At 43.1% G+C, this 22859-nt stretch overlaps 1 long non-coding RNA gene across 1 annotated transcript; it reads left to right on the top strand.

The window, feature by feature from the left end:
• The first annotated feature begins 758 nt into the window (after nt 1-758).
• On the top strand, nt 759-22829 carry LOC140609469 (uncharacterized). Its single transcript, XR_012011294.1, has 4 exons — nt 759-1059; nt 3712-3880; nt 16621-16762; nt 21848-22829. It is a non-coding gene; the product is annotated as an uncharacterized lncRNA (long non-coding RNA).
• Nucleotides 22830-22859: the final 30 nt, after the last annotated feature.

Below are 22859 nucleotides of genomic sequence, written 5' to 3'. Positions count from 1 at the left end.
GTTTGCATCTTGATTTCAGTTAAACATTTGGCACTGCATCCCACCAAATTTCATGCGCAAAATTAATTCAAATTGTCTTGGACGGAAGTGTGGTCACATGGGTTGAAAATTGGCTGGCGCTCCTGGAACAGCAGGGAGAGGAAGGTGGCCCCCTGTGGCTGGCCCGGTGGCAAGGCCTCCTTTTAATTTCTGTCGGAAACTGGGGCTCCTCAACAGCAACGACTCACACTAACTGATCACATAGAAGGTTCCAGATTCCAGACACTTTCTTTAAGACCCTTTGTTCTTTTTGCCTGTTAGGTTTCTCTCTCCGCTCTCCATCTTCCTTTCCAAGCAGCTAGTCGGCTGTGTTGATCACCTCAGGAGACAAATGTGATCAGAATGTAGAGGATGCATGGCAAAGAGAAAATATTTGGGAGAAGCTTCCGCCCTCTGATTGAAACCAGTCCCAGGGGGATCCCTGGGTGGCTCAGCGGTTTCGTGCCTGCCTTCGGCCCAGGGCGTGATCCTGGAGTCCCGGGATCGAGTCCCACGTCGGGCTCCCTGCATGGAGCCTGCTTCTCCCTCTGCCTGTGTCTCTGCCTCTCTCTCTCTCTCTGTGTATCTCTCATGAATAAATAAATAAAACTTTAAAAAAGAAGAAAGAAAGAAAAAGAAAGAAAAAAAGAAAGAAAGAAAGAAAGAAAGAAAAAAGAAAGAAAGAAAGAAAGAAAGAAAGAAAGAAAGAAAGAAAGAAAGAAAGAAAGAAAGAAACCAGTCTCACCGAGAGACATGGGTGAGCAGAGGGGAAGGTGGGTCTGAGCCTGTGGGGCCCTGCTTCCCACCTCTTAGGCAGACCTGTGGCCTGAGTCTCCCAACTGCTCCCTGAGGGGGGGCCTTGGGGACAGTCATAGAGGCCACCACCACCCGTGAGGCTCAGAAGCAGGGAGCGGCTGGGTCCAGATGAACCATTTGGCCGAGAACATGGACCTCTCAGCATATGACCTTCCTGGACTGAGGACAGTGAGTCAGCTGTCCGTTGTGTCTCCTGTCCTGGAGAAGTGAGGACACAACCAGAAAGTGAGTTGAGTTAGAAGATTTTTTTTCTGGCCTACTTAAGATTGTGAGGCACTGGCTTAGTTATTCCTCACAGAAGTGCTGTAAAGTACGGCTCAGGAAACAGGCACAGAGAGGGTAAGTAGAGCCAGATAGGAGCCAGGCAGGAGCCCCCTCTACTGAGATTTTGTCCTCACTGAAGGATGATAAGAACCTCCTGGTTCTAGTCCAGGTTGCTGTTTTGTGTAAGGCAAGGACTGATTTCAAGTCTTTGGTGAGTGGGAGCAAATTTTGGGGAATAAATAGTCCAGCAGCAATATCCACAAAACTCTGTTTTGTTTTATGGTGCCACCATAAAAAGCAAGCTGGCTTCCTCCTCTCCCTTCCTTCCTTCCTTCCTTCCTTCCTTCCTTCCTTCCTTCCTTCCTTCCTACCTTCCTTCCTTCCTTCCTTCCCCCCTTTCTCCCTCCTTCCTTTCTTTCTTTCTTTCTTTCATTCAACGAATGTGTATTTTGGGAGCCTGCTGTGTACCAGCCACAAGCTTGAGTCCGGCCCAGTGTCTGCTCTCCGAGGGCTGCTGCCTGCTGAGGGCACATACACAAATGGGCAATTCAATTCAGGGCTGTTTTTATTTTTAAATGCCCTGAGCGTCCTCTCTTTCTTGATCCTTCTTCAACAGCACTGAACTTAATTTTTTCAATTTCCTGGATTCAAAGTTTAATATTTGAATTTTTAAAGCCAATGAGCTAGATCAATATATATTTGCTCAATTGAGTTTTGACAAAGGTATTGAAGCAGTTCTGTTGGAGAAAGATAGTTTTTTCAATAAATGATCTTGAAACAACTGGATATTTATATGGAAAAAGGGGAATCATGACCTTTATCCCACATTATACACAAAAGATAATTAAAATGGCTAATAGACCTAAATAAACAGCTAAGATTATAGAACATAGAAGAAAAGAAAGGATAAAATCTTCATGATTTTGATTTTGTCTTATTTAAGTTTTCTTAGGACACAAAAAGCAATAATCATTAAGAGAAAGATGAATTTGGGAACTGGTGACAGATGGTAGCTACACTTACTGTGGTAGAACTGCATAATGTATACAACTGTCAAATCACTATGTTGTACGTATGAAATTAAAGTAGCATTGTAAAAAAAGATGAAATTGACTTGATTAAAATTAAAAATTTTTATTCTTTGAAAGACACCATAAAAGCTTAAATAAGTAAGCCAGTTAAATGTTCACAAAACATATATCTCACCACAAAAACAAAAACCTGTATCCAGAATCCAGAAAGACATCTTATGATTCAGTAATTTAAAAAACCCAACTCGGTTTTTAAAAATGGGCAAAAAAATATCAACATAAATTTCAAAAAGAAAATGTGTAAAAGGCCATAAAGCACATGAAAAGCTGTTCGACATTTCATCTCATCAGGGAAATAAAGATGAAAACCCAACAAAATATCACTACATGCCCATAAGAAAAGCTAACTTTTAAAAAGACTGACAATACCAAGTGTTGACGAGCATGTGGAGCAACTGGAACTCTCGCACACTATTATGGGCATATGGGTCCAATGGCTCTGGGAAAACAGTTTGGCAATTTCTTATAAAGTTACTTATATCATTTTCATTTACTCAATGATTTCAATCTTAGGTAACTGAGAGAAATTGAAACATATACTCCAGCAAAAACTTGTGCATGAATGTCTCTAGTAGCTTTATTTCTTATTTTTCTTGAGATGTATTTGTTTTAGAGAGAGAGAGAGAGAGAGAGTGAGCGAGCATGAGCAGAAATGGAAGAAGGGGAAGCAGGCTCCTCACTGAGCAGGGAGCTGGATATGAGGCTCTATCCCAGGACCCTGGGACCATGACCCAAGCCGAAGGCAGGTGCTTAACCTACTGAGCCATCAAGGCACAATAAATAGTAGCTTTATTTTTAATAGTTAAAAAAACAGGAACAAAATGTTGGAGAGTATGTGGAGAAAGGGGAACCCTCTTGCACTGTTGGTGGGAATGTGAACTGGTGCAGCCACTCGGGAAAGCTGTGTGGAGGTTCCTCAAAGAGTTAAAAATAGAGCTACCTTACGACCCAGCAATTGCACTACTGGGGATTTACCCCAAAGATACAGTTGCAGTGAAAAGCCAAGACACCTGCACCCCAATGTTCATAGCAGCAATGTACACAATAGCCAAACTGTGGAAAGAGCCTCAGTGTCCATCGTTAGATGAATGGATAAAGAAGCTGTGGTCTATATACACAATGGAATATTACCAGCCATTAGAAACGACAAATACCCACCATTTGTTTCGATGTGGATAGAACTGGAGGGTATGATGCTGAGTGAAGCAAGTCAATTGGAGAAGGACAAACATTATATGGTCTCATTCATACAAGGAATATAAAAAATAGTGAAGGGGATTAAACGGGAAAAGAGAGAAAATAAGTGGGAAATATCAGAGAGGGAGACAGAACATGAAAGACTCCTAACTCTGGGAATCGAACAAGGGGTAGTGGAAAGGGAGGTGGGCGGGATTTTGGGGTACTAGGTGATGGGCACTGGGGGGGGGGCACTTGAGGGGATGAGCATTGAGTGTTATACTATATGTTGGCAAATCGAACTCCAATAAAAAAATATAACAAAAAACCCCCACCCCAAAACCAGGAACAACCCAGCTGTTGAGTGGAAAAGCAAATTGCAGTATGGCCTTGCAATGGAATGGAATACTACTCAGAAATAAGGAAGAAAGAACTATTGAAGCGTGAAACAACATGGATGATTCTCACATACACTGTGCTGAGAAAAAGGAGCCAGATACCAAAGACTATGTAATGTATGATTTTATTTCTACTTAATCATCGAGAAAATAAAACTGATCTGTAGTGACAAGCGATAGGAGCAGTGGTTTCTTAAGGGTAGGGTGGGGAGACTGAGTGCAATAGGGTAAGGAAACAAGAAAAGGTTTTGGGGTGTTGGAGATGGTCTGTTTCTTACTTGAGGGTGATTGTTCCGTTAGGTGTGTACACACTTGTTAAAACTCATTAAACTGTATAAAGAGGGGATATTCTATTGTATGTAATCGTATCTCAATCAAATGGATTTAAAATGAAAAATCAAACAAGTAAAATTAATGACAAGCCTTTAAATAAATAATAGCATTTATTTTTATTAAGGGTTCAAAATATACAAACCAATTTTCTTTTAAGATTTTACTTATTTATTCATGAGAGACACACAGAGAGAGAGGCAGAGACACAGGCAGAGGAGAAGCAGGCTCCATGCAGGAAGCCCAATGTAGGACTCGATCCTGGGATTCTAGGACCATGCCCTGGGCCAAAGGCTCGCGCCAAACTGCTGAGCCACCTAAGGATCCCTGCAAACCAATTAAAAAAAATTTTTTTTAATTTATTTATTCATGACAGACACACACAGAGAGAAAGAGATATAGGCAGAGGGAGAAGCAGCCTTCCTGCTGGGAACCTAATGCAGGACTTGATCCCAGGCCCCAGGATCATGTCTTGAGCCAAAGGCAGACGCTCAACCACTGAGCCACCCAGGTGCCCCTACAAACCAATTTCTTAACCAAATCTTCTCATACAGTGAAATAGAGAAATATCAGGTATGAGAAAAACTCCACATCCTTGCCATGTTCTCGCTGCAATCTCAGGCTCTGGAAAACGATGATGGATTCATCACATAAGTAAGAACAGGAGAGGAAGACCTCCCTTATAATCATTCCAGGAATCATTCGATTCCTACTTAATCCAGTTTTTTCCTGCCCAGATTCCCAGGAGAAGTAGGAAACTGGTATTTATCTACACGGCACAACAAATTCCTAAATACTAAATTTGCTTCCTCCCCTCTCCTTCTAGAACTTCCACAGTTGTGTGGAACGTAGAACAGGTTGGCCTCCATTAGAGCCAGGAGGAGGGAAAGGGATTTGCCACACTGGCATCAGAAGAATATTTGATAAAAATACAACTGTCTTTTTTTTTTTTTTTTTTACAACTTTCCTTTATTGTCTGGCAAAGTGGCAAAGAGTGCAAGAGTAAACATACTATATATTTTGCTCTGAGCATTATATTTCATTGACAAATAGTATAAGTTTTATAACACAGGCTGCTGACATCTGTTATAAACAAGGTTTTGGAATAGCTTTTGGGCATGTTCCCCTCACCAAAAGCTAGAGTAAAATGCCTTCGTGTTGTGGGCTGGGTGCCCAGAGTGTGCTGTGGAACATACGTAGACAATAAAACTCTGTTTACCAAGTGCTTCCTGGAGGAGGAGTCCTGAAGGTTCAGAAAGAGAAGGAATTCACTGTGAAATTAAGCTACATCACCCCTGTGGAATTTGGCATGTTGGCAGGAGTGAATTTTTTGTTTCTGTTTCCAAAGTGAATGGCCTCATGCGTGACTCACATTTCAGAGAACAGGAGCAGACACCAAACTGGGTGTCTTCTTGGTGTCTTAGGTTGTGAAACAATTTTTCCCTTGTAAGTTCCTTAAACAAAGGATACCCCCTTCTCCCAGGCTCCTGTCTGGACCCAAAGGAGCAGCCTTAGTTGGTGATTTGCATGTGGTTCTGGACAAGGGGTGCCCATGATCAGCATTTGCCTTCACCCCTGTCTGTTTAGGGGGTAGCAGATAGCCCCAGCTGGTGCATGGCCAATAGGATACAGACCCTGCCCTACGTAACTGCTTGTTAATATGTCGTGTGGAGGAGCGTGGTGGGAGCAAGCATCTTTGCAGATCTGCTCCTCACTAGATGTCCCTGTAAAGACGGGAGAACTATTTTTCTCTGATGAAGCAATGAGTAAGAGAAGCCAAAAAGATGTCCCAGGTCACCTTCTATGCACCGTCTGGGCAGGCAGGGCTTGTCCCTGGGATTACATCTGCTTTTGTTTTTCTTTGTACTATCTTCAAAATATAGACAGTTTCCAAAGATCTATCCTAAGTCCTTGTCTCTGCTCTTGACACTTGGCAATCCCACTCATCCCATGGCTTCCTCTTCCATCTGCGTCCATCCAGTGCTCTGGCCTGACACTGAGTCTTTGAAGGTGAATCTAACTCAAGTGGGGCTCTCTGGATGCTCACCATCATAGGAGCCCAAACATGGCCCCCTGATTAAGAAACTAGTTTATGATAGAGGCGTGTTCAGGGTACAGACTGCAAGGACGGCATGACAGAAATTGTGATCCAGCAGGTCAGGGGAGTATTTGTACAGAAGTGATGATCTTGAAAGACAAATAGGGAGTTGGCCAGGGAGAAAGGGGTCAGGGAGAGGAAGGGCAGTCCAGGTAGAGGGAATAATTATGAACAAAGGCATCAAATTGCCTTGGGGAGTTCCAAGCATATTGATTCAAATTAAAATATTAATAGCAAGTTCCCATAGAGCTCTCTTCCTATGTGCCAAACCCTGTCCAAGCTTTTTTTCTTACTCCTACCCATACTTCAAAGCCCAGCCCAAATTATACTTCCCCTACCAACAACCCTTTCCTGATCTCTTTCTCTTCATGGAAACAATCTCACTTTGCTTTGGACTTACATTAGCATTTGACTTACAACATTTCTTTATCTTGTAGTTTAGTTAATAAAGTGTATCTGATACACTGTATTTGGCTATAAGTCCCAAGAACCCGAAAACAGGCAGATAGTTGCATGTTTCATCTCTCCCTCAGAGGGTTCAGCACAATACCTTGCACATGTTTGCTACTAGAAAATTCGCTCGTCACTGAATGAATGAGTGGATGAGTGAATGGTCTCTTCAGATACTATTGTGGTAACTCGCTGTCATGGTGGTAACTCGCTATCACTTTTTCCTTCTTGAAACCACATGTTGTGATTTAAGATTCAAGTCCCCTTTCTGTAGTACAGGACGACTTCTTCTTCTTCTTCTTCTTCTTCTTCTTCTTCTTCTTCTTCTTCCCCCCCTTTTTTTTTTTTAACAAGAAAAAGTGTTCTTACCCATGTCTGGGGTCATTGCACACATTTTAACTTGGTCCTGGTTTGCCCTGAGAATTAAGTTATTTTGGTGGTCCTTCACTTTCCTAAATTCACCTTCTTTCTATGACTCCATTCCTAGAAAAGCTCTTTTCTATCTTTCTATCTGCTGGCTTCCAGGTTCCACCTTGATTTCAGGTGACAGCATCTTTCTTGAAATCACCTCACCATAGCTGATGAACCCCCTGTTTAACCCAGAGACCTTCTAGACAGTCACTCTCCTGGTACACAGTGTTTCTCTTCTCCCACTTCATGTCTCTAACCCTGAGTCCTTTAAGTGTTTCCAGGCCTTCCCACATCTGCCCACACCTTCCATCTCTCCTAGAACTTACCTTCCCCACCACTGTGGAGGAGTCTCCACCATCTTGGTGACCCGAACATCATGTCCATTTCCAGGTCTCCTTGTTTTCTCCCAGGAAAGCTTTAGCATACCTAAAACCAACTGTTTTCTCTTCACATTCTGAGTAATTCTAGTTTTTTTCCCCCATTCCATATATCATGGAAAGCACTTGGCTTAATGTCTCACATAGTAAGTTGTGGTTATTTTTACTTATATTCTCTCCCATCCCCCCGGAGAAAATATTCCCTTCAGCATCCTCCGATAAATCAAAGCCCAGACTTTAATTTCATGGACATCAATATTAATTGAGCACACATTATGTGCCAAGCAATGCAAATAGTTGGGTAGGGAAGACAGATGTGCCGAGAGGTGTGTTTAGTGCCCAGAGGACAGGGGGCAGGGGAGGGAGGTGTGTGCTGGAGGAAGTGCTGAGTTCAGTTGTGAAGAAGATGGAGCCAGGTTCATGGCACCAGAGGGCAGAAGGCAGAAAGGTAGTGGCGGAAGAGGAGGGAACATTCCAGACAGAGTGGAGAGTGGTCTTGTTTATGAAGCCCTGTCTCTCTCACAGTACTTCTGCTCAATTGCCTTGGGTGTTTCACTTAATGGACATCTGGTCTCTCCAGCTCTATTTTAAGTGTCTTAAGAACAAAGATGCTTCCACTTCCTTGGGACTGTGTGAAATTGCTAGAAGTAGCAGGCACTTTTAAGAAGAACAGATGCTGGGTAGGTGTTGGAAGGAAAAGTGAAAGGTCTGCAGAGGCGGGCTTCTTTAAATGAAATGGAAGGTTTTGCCCCCGTGTGTAAAGATAGCTCCACTCGTGCCTTGAAATGAAGAGTGAACAGACGATCAATAGCTTCTAGCTTCTGGCCTGGGTGTGGTAACATCCAGGCCATTAATATGCTGTTGGGCCCCTTCCATGGACATTTGTTTCCCGAAGCTGTGCTACAGCATTTCTGAAGTCCTTGGCTTCCTCTCCTACTGTTTGCACACCCTCAGGGAGGAAGGGCTCTCTCTCTCTCTCTCTCTCTTACTCTCTGTTTATGAACAAGGTAATGTGTGTCAAATTGTCTTGGCTTAACCAGGCAATTGTGCACCTTTAAAAGGTATGGGGAAATGTTTCTCTGCGGTCAGATTGGCCCATAATGCACATCTGTTCTCTTGACCAAACTCCAGCAATCTGCCCTCGCTTAGCTATGAAGTCCACAACCTGCTGCTGGCTGGCGGCCCAGACCCAGCAGGACCGTCTCTGAGTGGCTGACTGGCTGGGTTTCTGGCCATCCAGAGGCACTGGAGGGTGACATTCAGAGGACTTCAAATTCCTGGGTCCTCATAGCTTCAGGGCATCCCCAGGAAATCCACAAAGGGCTCAGGAGGGCCCCCTGGGCAAGAGGAGAGCCAAGAAGAGGATTCACCTATGGAAGAACCATGAACACTGTGGCAGGGAAGTTCCAGGGGAAACGGAAACCAGTATCTGTTTGTTTCCTCCTTTTAGAAGATGACCTACAAGGGAGTTGAATTCACTTAAGAGCCAGATGCATTTTTGTCCTTCCCTGAACTCTGGCTTTCCCCAAATTCCATGTGTGGGTTCTGCACTTAAGTAAACCCCTGGAAAGGATGAGCTGCCAGCACCTGGAACAATATGAAATTAGGCACAGAGGCCTTCGTGGAGGATTTCATTTCCAAAGACCTCAAACCAGCCCCTCACAACTTCTCACTGCCCCACAACCTCCACCCCTTTCCCAGCTGCCGCCACTGCCTTGGATCACGGGACCCCATTGCCTTGCTTCTGCTCTTGCCCCATTGTGGACTATTCTCAACACAGGTGCCAGGATTTGCCTCTTAAAATAGGGCAGACCACGTCATGTCTTGGTTTGAAATGTTCCAGTGGCTTCCTCCCCCTGGCCCTGCCCCTACCCCGACACAGAATAAAAGTCAAGATCCTCATATTGGCCATCAGGACCCTCCTCTCACTCTCTCCTGATTTCAGTTCCTCCCCTACCCCTCGCTCACTCTGATCCAGCCACGCTGACTGTCCTCTGCCCCTTTTGTTGGGCACTCCTCCCCCAAATGTCTTTGGTTCTTTGCCCAACTGGCCACTTAGGTCTCTTCCTCACTGTCTTCTGGTCTTTGTTCAAATGTTGCCTCTTGTCCAGGGCCTTCTTGTCATTCTAGTTGGATATGGCTCTCGTGGCCACAGAGCATTTTTTCCACTTTCCCTGTTCTGGTCTCCCCACAGTAATTATCATCCCCTAACATAATATAGATGCTACTTTTTGATTTTCTATCTATCTCCAACTTGAGTTTTGTCTGCCGCTGTTCACTGGTGCATCCCAGTGCCTGGAGTAGTGCTAAGCACATAACTGGTACTCATTAAAAATTGCTGGAATGAATGGATGGCTGATGGAAAATTGAATCGGCATGAGCAGAAGATGTAGGAAAGAAAACGTCAGAATCTGAAAAGATAGAAACAAAGAAGTCTTCTGAGAACAAAAGAGTACTCTGGACTTAGGCTGTGAACAATAACTAGTGCAGGCCATACATAGGAGAGGATTGGTCAGAGATGATAACAGCAGTAAATTCAACATTCTGGTTGAGGGTTTTATACGCTCCTTCTTGCTCAATTAAGAAAGAGAAACCCCTAGGAGATGCAGGCTAGTTAAGAAAAGTTGAAAGGAAGAGTTAAGCATGAACATTCATCTGCTTTTTCTTTTACTGTTTTTTTAAAATATTTATTTATTATTTGAGAGGGAGAGAGAGAGAGAGAGAGAGAGAGCACACACACATGCATGTCAGGGTGGGGAGGGGCAGAAGGAGAGGGAGAGAAAGAATCTCAAGCAGACTCCCCACTGAGCATGAAGCCCGATGCGGGGCTCGATCCCATGTCCCTGAGATCATGATCTGAGCTGAAGTCAAGAAGGGAACCTTAACCAGCTGAGCTACTCAGGCGCCCTGCTTTTTCATTTCATAAATACTTAATAATTATCTGCTTTGTGCATGCCACTCTGAGGGGGCTATGGAAGACCCCAAATAAATCAGGCACCTCCTTCTGGCCACACACACACACACACGCACACTCACTTTCAGGGGGATAAGACAAACACACATTTGCCAAAACCCAAGGCCAGATGTGACAGATGCAGAAGTTACTGTCCTTGGGGTCTTGAAGAATCCTTGGGGAAGGTGGCACTAGGCCTGAGCCCTGGGGTGGGGGTCGGGGGGGTCTGTGTGAGCTAGACCAGGGTGTGGGAGGGGGCAGTCTGAGCTGAGGGAATGGAACAGTAAAGGGATCATGTCCAAGGAGAGGGACTCAGTCATATGTTACCCCAGTCACACAGCGACCTGGTTCCATCTGTCAGAGAAGTCATTTTCAAAGCTACCATTGAGGAGGAGGCTACATAGAATAAATCCAGCATCCTTCTCTCCCATGCTCTCATCTCATGGCTTCAAAATATGACCTCTGGACAAGCAGCATCAGCGTTAAGTACGTAAGATGTGACGTAAGAGGTTAGAAATGCAAATTCTCAGGCCCTGCCCCAGACCCACCGATTCAGAAACTCTGGAGATGGAGTCCAGCAGTTTGTGTTTTAACAGGCACTTCAGGTGATTTTGAGAACTGGTACCGTAGTACATTTCCCACCTATGTTCCCCAATCAGCAGGCATGCCTCAGGAGTCATGAGGACCCCAACAAAGACGTCTGATCCTCAGCAGGAAACGCCAAGACCATGCTGCAGGGGCCCTATGCCTATGCCAAAACATGGCAGGCTGACGGATGGTACAATGGCTCAGATCATTCCTTTATTCAAAGAGGACTTTGATGGGATGCCTGGGTGGCTCAGCGGTTGAGCGTCTGCCTTCCGCTCAGGGCATGATCCTGGAGTCCCGGGATCGAGTCCCACATCGGGCTCCTTGCAGGGAACCTGTTTCTCCCTTTGTCTCTGTCTCTGCCTCTCTCTCTGTGTTTCTCATGAATAAATAAATAAAATCTTTGAAAAACAAAAAAACAAAGCGGACTTTGAACTTCCTGGACTTTGGGCACAAATCCTGTGTCTCCACTGTCCCAGTCTGTTGGCCATTTCTTTCTGTAGCAGGGAAGTAGAGTCCCAGTCTCAGCGCCTTGAGTTAAGCATCACCTTCTTCAGGGACCTTGTGTACAGTTTCAGTGTCTCTGGGAGCAAAGCCGTCATTTGGGTCTGGGGGTTTTGTCCTCTACGTCATCACCATTATTGAGAGCATCCCCTCATCGACACACAAAATGCTGATGGAGGATCTCTGCCACGTTGGGTGCTGTGCTCTGAGAGCGTTACTGACCCTTCCTCCAGTAAAGAAGATGGACCTAGTGGGAGGAGGAGCCCGTGCATATTTGGAGGGACCGCAGAAGGACAGGGGTGTGAGAGGGAGGCAGGATCTCATGATGATGGGCTCTGAGGCAGGCAGCATTTGTTTGCATCCTAACTTGGCCAGTTATCAGCTTGTTGATCATGGGCAAATGATCTATTTCTTGGCCCTCATTTTCCTCCTTTGTGAAACAGGTGGAATCCCAACTCCCACATGTGTTTGTCACAAAGAAAGGGGGCAAAGATTGGAAAGTCTTGGGTACAGTGGCTAGCATATACGAAGTGCTCAGTGATTGGCAGCTCCCACAATGATCAGTGTGGAAGGAGACCAATGTTTCCTTGTTTCTGAGTTTGCTGATGAGTCACCCCCCTTCCAAGCGTCTACCCTTGCACCTGCTGACTGACAAGAGGATCAAGACCATGCTCCCTTCTCCCTTTTATTGGGACAATGATTTCTGAGAGCATTCAATGAGCACTTGAGGGCCACTGCATATCTTTAAAGGAGCTGGGAGAGAATTGTGAAAAATGGGTAAGACCCAGTCTCACGGTGTTCACAGCCTGAGAGTCCAAGTTCCTTTTGGGTGGTGGGTTCTTCAGAAAAGTCCTTTCATTTCATCTTTCACAAATCCTTAATGCCCTTCCATGATAAAGACAAAAGAAAATGCACCTGGGACATACAGTGTACATCGTCCTGATTATCAAAAATTAAGCAATCTGAAAACATAGTGTTGGGGAGGCTGAGGACTAAGGGGCCTCTCATACACAGCCAATTGGAATATAAATTGACACTATAACTTTGGAAAACAATTTGGAACTGTCTAGTAAATTTGAATATCCATATATACCTGACAACCCAGAGATTCCACTCCTGTTTATATACCTGGAGAATCTCTTCACTTATGAACTTGAAGACACATGCAAGAGTGAAAATTTAAAAAGACAAAACAAAATTCGAAACAACCCAAATTTCCATCAACAGAAGGCTGGATAGATAATTGATGGTCTTTGCATACAGTACATACAATAGACTATGGGAATGAGAGTCACTAAACTGGTGATCCCAGCAGCCTGGCGAAATCTTGGGTAACATAATATTGAGTGAGCAAAGCAAGTACCAGAAGGCTACTTACAGTGTGATAATAATGTTGAAAAGCTTCAAAAGCAAAACCAAACAATATACTGTTCAGGAATATATATTATATATATGATATACATATGTATGTGATAAAATTATTTAAAAAATAAAATGATAAGCACAATTTGGTACAGGAAGGGAATGTAGAACCCAGATATGTGCAACAATATTGATAATATACTACTCCTTGAGCTGGGCTGTATATTCATCAGCATTTGTTTGTTTTATTGTTTCGCTTCCTATCTGATATTGCATGCATTACATTGCATGTGTTCTTATGAATATATCAAACATTGCATGCAGTTTTTTTAGTCGAGCTTTAGAGGCAGGAGCGTGAATCTTATTTCCCACGTAATCTTGGGTTGTTACTTCCCTTCTCAAATCTGTAATAGTTAGATCTATCATTTTTTGAGAGCTTACTGGATGCTTGCCACTGTGCTAAGTACTTTCCATCTGATATCTCACTTAGTTCTTGCAAAATCTCTTTGATGTGGATACTGTTCCCCTTTTATAAATGAGGAGCTGAGCCTAAGGGAGGCCAGTAAACTCACCAAGGACCAGCTAGTGAGTGGCAAGGCGAGGATTCCAAGACAGGCCTGACTTGAAATCCCTCCCTCTCACCAGATACTGTAACCCGTCCACATTTGTGAAATCAGGAGCATTCTCACAATGTCACCGGGTTGTTCTGAGTCTTTTTTTTTTTTTTTAGGTTGTTCTGAGTCTTGAGTGCACCTGGGAAGCATGTTATAGACGTAAAGGCCTGTGGTGTGCTAGATCCTGGTAGGAGCCCCCAGCCTGTCCCTCTAACCTGGGTGCTCTGTGGGGTTGGTGCTCCTCTACTGCCCTTGCTGACTTCACTCCCTTTCAGGCTCAGAGGTGCTGACGTAGAAGCAGGTGCTGAGGGTGCCTGTGGCTTTTACCCTCAATCAACTTTCCTGTGGGCATTGTGGTGTCTGCAACCTTAAGAGGCCGGGCCTTGGGTATGGGGGGTTTAGTAAAACAAGGAATCTTTACTGCAGATTGGATCTTAAATGCACCTGAATACAGGGCGGTGGTTCTGGAGAGTGTGCAGGTCTTTGCTTCTCCACACTTGGGACAAAGCTGTATGTTCCTGCTGTTCTTGTCCCTGTGGTGTGAGCACCTGTGTGGAATCAATGCCGAGTGGGACAGGCACCCACATAGCCCAATAGGGGAACAGGCAAGTGGCCTGAGGACTGGATACTGCAGGCAGTTGAATCAACTTAAATTGTAGCAGCTTAACTGGCTTCTTTCTCGTTAGAAATATGGGGACGGCATTTAATGCCCCCACGGGCCTCTTGTTGGGTTGACAAAATCTTCCCATAGCAACGGATCCCTCCAACTTAAAAGCCCAATCAGAGGCTTTGCCTTAACTAGGAGAGAACCAGGGTGTGGGTAGATTAAATGGGAATTTCTGCTGGCTTCAGCAGAGTGGTTTCTGGAACTCATTGGTTTTGGCTTTTTTTTTTTTTTTTTTTTTTTTTAACAAACTGACTCCGAGGTTAGTTCCCTTGCTAATTGATTAATTCTGATGCTTGGTAATTACATGTGTTTAGAGAGTGGGTAGGATTTGGTTCTCCTGGAATAGAACTAATTTGCCATTTGAGGTAAAGAGCAAAATTCAAGTCTGGTGTACAAAGCAAACGTGTTTTGCCTTTCTTAGATGTACACCCTGAGCTTATGATTCTTGCACTAATCGTAGCTAAATTAGAGCAACTGGCTTGTTTACTTTAGATAACTTATAGCCATTCCATGTTTTTTCCTGTTGCCTTAGAGATGAAAGAGAAAGCCACCATTTGTAGGATGCTCATTATGTTCTGGGCTTTTTATGTGTATTATTTAATTTCATTCTCATGACATCTCTGGAGGAAAGCATTATAATCTCTATTTCACAGTTGGGAAACCCAGCTAAGAATGTACCATGTTCAGGATTATAGTTAGTAGAGGAGCTGGGGTTTGAACTCAGGTCAGCTGGCCCCACAGGCTTCCACTAAGCACACTGCTTCCCAGGTCTTCCAGTTTGGGCCAACCTGGGCAAAAAAAAAAACAAACAAAACAGAGGGCTGAAGCAATGTGGGTGGTGACAGCATGGCCCTGTTGTCTGGGAAGTTGATTGCAAGTGTTTCTATTACTACTCCATGTGAATAGTTTTATTTCCCATGCAGTGACTTGGTCTCGCTTGAATTTTGTATTATAATTTGATGTTCCTTTGAGTTCGCCACCCAGCTTGACCACTCACCTTCTCCACGTTTTAAGTTTCTCATTGATAAAACTGGGATAAAACTAGGATTTACTTGGTTGCTATGAATTAAGTAAGAAACTCCCATGTAAGGCTCCCTAAAAGGGGATCTGTTATCATGGCCAGCTTTGAAGTGCACACCTTTTGGTGGCAGATCAGAAACAGCTCACCGTGGTCTGTAAACCTTGAAATTTATGAGTCTGTGTCACAGTATATTATTAAGAAAACAAGACCTCAAGGTACTCTTCCTATTTGGAAAGTGATTTCTGGCATTGGATTTTGTGGCTTCAGTGTGTTTGTTTGCTCTTAAAGTATATAACTTGGGAAAAGTAGACTTTAAGCTCCTTATTCTTTGCAACAAATGCCTCTTTCTTTCTCTTGCCTGTTGCCCAATATTGATGTAGTATTGGATGTGTTCATTCACTTATTCAGCTACTATGAACCCTTGCTTCATCTTCCTAGGGGCTTGGACTTGCATCCCCTAGGTCCCTGTGCAAAGGAGGCCAAGTTCTAGTGCAGGGAGACATAAACTTCCACAAATAGTCATATCACTCACATCACTTCATATCACATATAGGAAATATGTTGGAGCCAGGAGAGGAAGCAGCTATCTGTGTCTGGAGGAAAGGAGGAAAGCAAGGGAGAGTTTGCAATGGAGGAAACCCAGGAAGAGGAATGGGAGGCATGTGACATTCTTTGTCTCGAGCCTAAGGAATGTGATAGGGTCAGGCGTGGGTTAAATGTGAGGGAGGCAGAAGGGAAGCCAAGTAAGACCAACAGTCCAGATTAAGAAGGAATTTCCAGGCCACGCCAAGGATCGAGGCTCTATGTGTACACACCCAGAAAGCTACAGTGGTTTAATGGAGTAGGAGCATCAGATTTCCATTGCAGAAGAAAAGAAGCTGAGACTGGAGGCAGGGAGACCAGTTAGTACTAATAGCACCTTGTGTTTTAACTCAGTCCTCAAAACTACCCTACGAAGTAGGTAGTGCTGTTACCACCTTACCAATGAAGAAGCTGAAATATAGAGAAGAAACTATCCCACAGTTCACATAGCTACTAAGAAGGGGCCACTTGGATTCGAACCCTATCAGCATGACTCCAGAGTCTTTAGATATAAACGCTAGACAATGGTATCTTACTAGAACTCTACCATCTAAGAAACTATAATAATAGTCATCATGAGAAATAGTGACTACGGAGTCACCTATACGGCACTGAGGCTGTAGGATTGGGGACAATTGTCCTCTGTAGCACAGGTTGCTACATGTCCACTCCTGTCCATTCTGTCTCTTAGAACTCACCATTTTTATCTGAGCACCTGAGTGCCTGCTATATAGATTATAATCCCCAGCTATCCCTGCAGCTAGGTGTGGCCATGAGGCAAAGTTTTGGCAAATGAAATATTTAGGAGTGTTGTATGACAGCTTCTAGAGAATTTCCTAATGATTGGCACATGCTGTTTGCCTCCTTCTTCCTTATCCCGTTCTCCATCCTGCCTTGTAGAATGTAGATGTGGTGGCTACTATCTTGGATCATGGCCACCGGAGCCACTCCCTGGGAGGAGCATGGACACCTGCAGTCTTGGTGAAGCAGAACCCCTATACCAGCCTGAACTGCCTTCCCTGGGATTTTCCCTGAGAGACAGGTACATTTTTATTTTGCTTCAGACAGTGTTATTTTGGGTCTTTGTTACTTTCAGCCAAATCTAATTCTTACTAACATCCCCCAACTTCCTAGAGGAAAATGATAAATGTTGAAAATATGATAGAACAGAAGGATCAACGTAGATAAAGTCAACTCTACATGTTGTAAAACAAAAGTCATGGTTCGATTTGTTTGGCAACTGTTTAAAAATCTCAAAATTTTTGTCAAAGTAGACAATGAAAACAAGGAAAGCTACGACCATGGGAGAGTCACACTGATTTCCTAGTGTGTCAAGGTCAGGAGACACAAATGTGCCAGCCTTCCATTGTGTTGGGGTCATATTCCCCATTACTACCCCCAGAGGAAAGTGATCACCTGTAGCAGATTTTATTATTAGTTCCTCACCCCCTCCCTGTAATAACAGGATTATACATTCATGCCCTTTGCAACGTGACATTGGCAATGCCTCCTTGTAAAGTAGGTGGAATATATATTCTCTTGCTATTAATTTTAGGGCTTGCCCATGCAACTTGCTTGATCAATGGTGTGTTAATGGTTACGATATAGGTAGAGGCTTTAAATATGCTTGGATGGTTCTATTTGCTTCTTACACTCCTACCATGTACTGTGAGAAGGACATGTCCTTGAATTAAATGCTCATGTATGAAAATACATGAATGCTCCTTTTAAGTCAGTACAAAGATATGAAGATACCAACTGGAAGCATCATGATCCAAAATCATTGCAGTGATCATTATTTTGGTAGCAGCTTTATTTAGATATAATCCAATTCCATACAACTCACCCATTTAAAGTATACAATTCAATGGTTCTTTGTATTTTTACGGATCTCTGTAGCCATCATCACAGTTTAGAATACTTTCATCAGCCCCCAAAGAAACCTCATACCCTTTAGTAGTTACCTCTTACTCCCTACATTCCAGTACCCTTCTCCATCCTGAGACCACCACAAATACACCTTTAATCTCCATGGATTTGTCTGTTCTGGACACTTCATACAAAGGAATCATACATTATGTATTCTTTTGTGACTGGCTTCTTTCACTGAGCATCATGTTTTATTTTTAAAAAATTATTTATTTATTTATAGTTAGTTGAGCATCATGTTTTAAAGGGTCATCCATGTGATAGCATTCATTCCTTTTATTGACAAATAATATTCCATTTTGTGGCTATGTTACATTTTATTTATCCATTAATCAGTTGATGAATTCAGTGGTACTTTTGTGTAACCACAGAAATGTGCAGAGGGAAGAGGAGCAGTGCAATGTGTTAATGCCTTATTGGGACTGGTCACATCCACATAGTGTTACACCTACATAATAGTCCATCTCTCATTGTAAATAAACATGTTGCCATATGATTTAATATATCAGTCTCTCTGAGATCTCTCTGAGACTAACACAAAACGGTGTCTCCAGGTATAATCAACTTACAATTCCACATAGCTCATGGATACTAAACGTTTCTTACCAGGTAATTAAGTCCTTTCTTCTATCTGGTCCACTGGGCGATGCTATCAAAATTCTGAGTGTTACTTCCTCCTTCATGGCCTGTACACTTGGATATCTTTATTTTACTGAACCAGCAAGCATACTGATACTCAGTTTCAAATATATTCGTCTATATTGCTCACGGTCCACCAAGAACTCTGTCATCTCAATTACAACGGGAACACTACAGTGACTAAGGAGTCCTGGAGTCCCACCAGAGGGACTCTGATATGCCAGAGATGCAACATATCAGATTCGAGCGATTTTCTTTGGAGCAGGTGCTGTCAACCCTAGAGATGGAGTAGCACTATTTCAGAAGTGTGTCCCATTGCTTTGACTTAATTTAGGCTAAATGGAAATTATTTTTAAAGAGGGGCAAGAGAAAAAAGTGCTCACCAAAAGTGCTTATCAAAAGTGCTCAGAGAAAAAAAAAGTGCTCAGAGACTTGCAATTGGTAGATAGGTAAGTCAGTCCTGGAGATTGAACCCACAGACGAGTGATTGTAGTTAGCAATACTGCATTATAGACTTTAAAGTTACTAAGAGACTAGATTGTAATTGTTCTAGAAATAATACTTATGTGACCTGGTAGGGGTATTAGCTAATGCTAGGGTGGTAATCATATTGCAATATATAAATGTATCAAATCAACATGTTGTATACCTTAATCTTATACAGTGTTATATAACCATTATATCTCAATAAGAAAAGAAAATAATCTGTCATGACCAAAAAAAAAAAAAAAGTGTTCAGAGGAACATGGGTTTAGGAAGTTTAAAAAATACTATATGAAAAAAAATACTCCATGGCCAGTAAACCCCAATGCTTACAAGACCAGATGGGAAGAGCCAGTCATGTGGAAGGATTGGAAGGAACTGTATGAAGCTGGAGAATACAGATCAGCTACATTTTTAATTATATGCCGATAATATTAAACATGGATAATCAAAAGATGGGTAAAACTATATTTAGACATTATGAAATCTATTCTTGAATAACCTTGTGAAAGATTATAAAGCCCAGCTGAGATCCAGGGAGGACAAACTGGGGATTGATTTGCCATTCCTGAGTTAGCTCGGAATATAAAGTCATAATGGATCTTCTGGGATATTTTCCACACATATAGCAAAGAATTACTCTATGATATCTTACAGATTTCTAATCAATTTATTTGAGAACATTATACATATAAGCCCGTGGGATATTTTTCAGTTTAAGGATCATTGCAGGAAGAGCATCTTTCCTGTGTTTGGTGTCTTTACCGATTGGTGGCTGATGAGACATCTCCCCATTCCACTGATCCAACAGCAACCTCCAGGCTTTCTTTCCCTAAATCACCAAATGCAAAAGCAACCAGACAACATCACTTCCATTCCCAGGGGCAGCTCATTAAAGGGGGTGCGCTTGCCAACCCTGCCCAGGCTTCTGCGAGTCTCTGGCAGCTCCCCCTGCAGGTAGAAAAAGGAAAAAGGGGCCAGAAGTCAGCAAGAAGGAAGAAAGGAACTGCCACTGCCATGAGTAAATCTTCATTATTATAAAAAAGGGAACTGTGGTTTTACTCTCCCCGTTTTTATGACGAAGTAAAATAAAATGGAAAAGAAGACGAGGGAAGTGATTGCTTAGTAAACGGCCTCAAACCTAGCACGTGTTTATTTAAGCGTCTCTGTGCAAACATAACCCTGGGTGTCCGTTAAATCAGCAGGCATGTCAGTTGGCACTTCTGGTTACAGACCATTTTACGGTCATACATCATTCATAGCCGTAAAAGCCATTTGCCCTCTGTCACCCAACCAATCAGGATCCAGCCAAGAGGAAGCAGAGCAGTAGCCTGGCAGTTTTCTCCGGGCCCCTCTGAATTTCCTCAACCTGCTTCAGCAGAATGTCACAGAGAATTAACTCTCCTGGGTTATTAAGAACCCCTTCCCTTTCCCCTCCCTGCTAAAAAGCAAGATGTGATTTCAGGCTAATATTTACCCCATCACGAGCAATGCCTCGTGATGTCTGCGGTTAAGAGAGCAGCAGGCACTGCACACCGTCCAGCGTCGTACCTGCTGCTCTGAACCACTGGGCTGGAGGTGCGTGCCGGGGGCGGCTCGTCATGCCTCTGCAGTTCACTCCTAATGCCCACTTGGAGTAGATCGGAAATTGATGTCAGTCTCTGAGCCACCCAGTGGGTAACCTTGATCTGTCCTTGCTTCTCTCTGGCGAGTTCACATTTTTTTTTTCCACTCCCCGCCTCCTCACTATTATTTTGTGATCGAAGTGGAGATGCCTGCCAAGGCCTGATGACCGCCTCGGGCCTTGCAAACCGTGCACCTTGCGGTTCTTCCCAAATGCCTTTGCCTCTGGGATGGTATTTCGCTTCAAATGCCTCCCCAGATCGATCCCCTTTATATTTATTATTTATTCACTCTTTCTGGGTGCACACCTTCATTTATGAATAAGCCTTGAGAGTCGTGGTCACCGCTCCGGTGGGCACCCGGACGGCCAGGTCCGGTCGCCCTGCTCCGTCTCTGCTCGGGTACATCCCTGGCCTCTCCAGTCGTAACACGCTAGGATCAATTTTCCAGTGGCAGCTTGGCAATAATAGTGCAAAATGTATATTAATACAGAAATAGATTGTGAAACTGTCCTTAAACAAACAAATGAGCCACTTTAAAATATTACTGCTATAAATGACCATGACAGTCGCACAGCACATATAATAAAAAATAGCTGCTCAAGAGAAGCTGCTGAATTACTATAGTAATAAACCAGATGTGATTATTATCATTTAACACGGTCATTGAATACCATGAATCCCTGAAGCCATTAAAATATTTATGATTAAACATTTGCTATTCCTTATAACAGAACATATAGTTGGGTACTAAAAAACTGTTAAAGTATTATTTCAGCCAATATATGCCAGTTCTATAATAGAGGTCAACCAACATTGCCCAAATTCTTTAGAAGAGGGATGAACAGCTGCCTCTCCATATCTTGACATATTTCAGGATGTTTATGCCAGTATTATATACTGTCATGGTCCTGAGGAGGGTGTATCGACTACACACTACTAAGGTAAAAATATGTTCCTGTTCTTTATATTCATGAACAGATGTGGGCTTGGGGGCTGTTCTGGTCATTCTTCTAGAAAAAAAGCAGATGTAGCAGCTGGTTTCAAAGCCCTGCTCAGAGCCCGTGGCATCCGTTTTGAACATTCTACAGAAAGCATCTCCACCAGGGGGCCTCCAATCGGCCAGCCGGGGCTGAAGAAGCGCCAGGGAATTATAGCCCGTGGGAGCAACCTTTGACCCTGGCTCATGTTGTTGGGGAATATATATCTTGGCCAAATATGTGGACACACCTCTCTTTCCAGCTCTGTTCCTTGCCTGTGCTCTTGACCTTGGTTGCTTTCCCCATGATTGTTTTCAGTTAAAATGTTCGTTCAGTTAAATACAAATTGTGTTTGTTATACTAAGCTGAAATATGACAATCAGTGTCTGCTCAAGTTTAACTAGAGACACTTCTGTGCACAAAGTCAATGTTTCAGGGTATTTGCTTCTCATCTCTCTTCCTGTTTCTCTGCAGTTCCAGCTTCATCACTGAGTGAGGGTTGTTTCCAGGAAAGGACCTTATCCATCTGTGCAACGTCCTGGTGATGACCCAGGAGTGGAGAGCTCTGTGCTAGAAAGAAGAGCTGAATGAGAATTCTCCATCACTCTTGCTTGAGGTGTACCTGAAGATTTTAATTATTCATGCTACCAGAATTGGTTCCTTCTTGTTAGATGGATACTGCCAATAATTACCTTTCCTTATATCTTTAGAGTTCTATTTTCCAAGAAATAAGATACTTGAGTTGTTTGAACCCTGCCAAGGGATAATGTGGTAAGAAAAAAAATGTAGGAATTTTGGAAGGAGATCTGTACCTCCTTCCTGTACACACACACACACACACACACACACACATATAAAGCATATTATATAACTCTTTCATGCTTCCAGCTTTCTAGAGCTTAATTTTTTCACTTGTGAAAGGGCCATAGCAACTATACAAATTGATAAAATGTGTATAGAGCATTTATATATACTACCATATGAGTAATAGGCATTTAATAAACATTAAATGATGAATGAATGGTGAATGTACCCACTATGAAGCTGTTCCACACTATCCTGGTGAAAACTAAATTCTTGGCATCAGATATTACCTATTGGGAATCCATTTCATTCCCAGCATGTCTCTCTCTAGCTTCCCATCATATGATTTGGGCAGTGTTATATATCTCTGTCATGTGGGTTCCATATTTGTCCTTATACTCCCAAGTTCTATTCGCATAGGTCCATCCTGCTCTTGCTGTGGTTTCACATTTGTAGGTTTAATAACCTGGGAGGCCATCTGATGTACGTACAGGAAAACTCACAAAACCTCAGAGTGGAATAAAAAACATTTTCGAAGACCCCTGCTGGCTCCGTCAACCTTAATGAGCTATTAGATCATTAGAGACTCTTTGCCATCAATTAGTCATTAGATCGGCAACCATTCATTGATGACAGGGCTCTCCTACTTAAAGGGATAGTGCTATTGGAATGCAAAGGGGAC

Source organism: Canis lupus, chromosome 18, assembly GCF_048164855.1.
Source record: "Canis lupus baileyi chromosome 18, mCanLup2.hap1, whole genome shotgun sequence".
Lineage (NCBI taxonomy): Eukaryota > Metazoa > Chordata > Mammalia > Carnivora > Canidae > Canis > Canis lupus.
This window is presented reverse-complemented; position numbering and strand designations above follow the sequence as displayed.